Below are 2,703 nucleotides of genomic sequence, written 5' to 3'. Positions count from 1 at the left end.
ATATTTCTTTGCTAATTTGGGTTGTTTAGGCTTCCATAGTATGCTAGGGTTAGGGTTATGTGTGTTTGATGTTGGTGTTAGGGTTATGTTGGTGTTAGGGTTGTGGTTATTGTTATGTGGGGGTTAGGGTTATTAATTCATATATATGTTAGGGCATATGTGTGCAAATATTTTTCTTAAGTATTTACTTGATATATGTGTGTTTTTGATTATTGTAGGGATGGGGAGAACATGTGTTTATGTTCATCATGTGGATAAAGAGGCCTTTTTGAAAGGCAATGTTGAGACGGACCCGGATGAGCTTGACATGGTGTTTGAGAGTAGTCCTAGCTATGCGGAGCTTTTGAAACAAGTGAGGAAAGATTTGAATTGGATGGACCCAAGTGACGTTGTTGAGTTCGAGGGAAGGCATAATGTTGGTTTAGGAATGCACATCCGTTGGAAGACAATGCGTGTGAACTCCGAGCAACGTTGGGTTGCATACAAGGAGACGGTTGCCGAATCTCTAGACTATGCTTATGATCGTGCACTTCCAACTAACGCCTATGACCAACCACCGGTAAGCTCGAGAAGTAAAATGTTACTCTCAAATGTGTGTCAACACTAACAACAAATTTTTATGCAGTCACCGCCTCCTCTATGCAAGTACTTCACGTGGATAGATCTTGAAGTGCCAGAAGATGTTGAAAAGGACCAATACGCAGATTGTCTTAGGCGGCAACGACGGTTCGAAGAATCGTTTCGAAGAGGCTTGGAGGAAGAGCGTCGTCAGAAGGAGAGGATGGAGCGGAAGAAACGAGAGGAGGAGAGGGCACGCCAAGCGAAACTTGCTCGTGAGGAGGAGAGGGCAAGAAAGCTTGCAAAGGCTCGCGAGGCGCAAGAGGAGGACTCGGCACGTGACAAGAAGGGGAAATGGCCTCGCTCTACTCAGTAGGGACTTCGCTTCGGTGCACTCGTCGTCAACTATTTTCTAATGAATGTGTCATGAAGTTGTGAGGGCATGTGAGATGTTGGTGAACTATCTTCTAGGGCAAGCTGCCATTTGTCATTTGTAATGAATGTGTCGTGAACCATGTCGTAGTAATGTTTGAATTGTCTTAAGTTATGAACTCGTCGGCTTAAAATTTGTGTTTGTTCAAATTGTTGTGATGCTGCAGTCATTGTAAGTATTGTGGATGTGATGCAAGCCAACTGTGACTCTCTGGATCGTCATGGAAGTAGTGCAGCGCCTAAGGACAGGGCGTTGCACTATATAGTGCAGCGCCCAAGTATTGGGCGCCACACAGTACAATGCAGCGCCTAACTGTTGGGCGCTGCAGTGCTGCTATAAGCAAAACTGCAGAAACAGATGCCATTTTGGCCTCCTGCAGCAGCACTCACATAATAAAAATCCACGGGAGTAGTCCTGCCTGCTTGATGTACGGTGTGTACCGCTCATCGTAAGGCATGGCAGGACCAGAGACCCCGTGATACCGAATCTTCAGAGGTTCAAGCTTCTGCAAAAAACAAGTAATGACAAATCTTAGGACATGTAAATTTCAACTAAAGGCAAATTTGCAAAATATTTAGATTACTCATTATTACCTTATCCTTCTCGCGCATCATGTAGGCCCGGTGTTGCACGTCGTAGACATCGTCCAGAAGCCAAACCATCCTTACAATTTCAAACAATAAACATATAAAAGTTCATCTTCATCTCAAATATCGGTATACACTAAACATATAACATGTGTTCAACTACAAGAATCTCAACATCTCCTTCTCACACAATGAATATGTCATATGTGTTCAAATAAACTAAACATCTAATATTTCAAATAAACTCAACATCTAATATTTGAAATAAACTGAACATCTAATATATATCTAAACAAACTTCTCATATATGTCTACAAAAATCAACATCTCATAGTTATCTATAAAAATAGGCATCTCATATATATCTAAAAAAACTAAACAATCTAGGGTTTCAACAACAAGAATCATATATTGTGAACTAATAAATAACACTACGGTACTACCAATATGAATACATATCCTAAATCGAGCAAACCAAACAAATCAAGGGTTCCATCAAATCATGGACAAATCTCTAGAATGGCAACAAATTTACGGAGCAAAAGAAAGAGAAGGGAAGAGTTTACCTAGTAGGATGGATTGGGGATCGAATCCACGGATCAAATCTTTAGATCTGAGAGGGATGTGGGGGGATTAGATGGGGGTGCCGCCGCCGCCGCTGCTCTCTGTCCAGAGAGCGGAGAGACGAAGAACTGCCTGGTCGGGCTGGGGTGGCCGCGCTTAAGTCACTGTGCAGCGCCCAAGGGCTAGGCGCTGCACGTCAAAGTGTGGCGCCTAGCTCTTAGGCGCTGCACAGGTGCGTGTGGGGCCGCAACTGGACTAGGGCTGCCACGCTGGCAGGATGTGCGACGCCCAGCTGTCGGGCGCCACATCGAAGGGTCAGCAGAGTGAAATTTTTTCGTAAACAGGTCAGTTTGTGATTTGATTTCTGCCTCAGGTCAAATCTGTGATTTCTGCCGGGCGAGGTGGGATGGGAGCGCGGTGCGTTAACGTTGGCGAGCGAGGCGGCAAGGTGGCGCGTGGCGTCGGCACACGGTGTGGTGCGGGACGGGACGGGGGCGGGTACTGATCCTGCTGCTTTTCACTTGCGTTGGCTTGCTAGGTGGGAACGGCCGAGCAGGCGGC

This window comes from Triticum dicoccoides, chromosome 7B, assembly GCF_002162155.2.
Source record: "Triticum dicoccoides isolate Atlit2015 ecotype Zavitan chromosome 7B, WEW_v2.0, whole genome shotgun sequence".
Classification (NCBI taxonomy): Eukaryota; Viridiplantae; Streptophyta; class Magnoliopsida; order Poales; family Poaceae; genus Triticum; species Triticum dicoccoides.
This window is presented reverse-complemented; position numbering follows the sequence as displayed.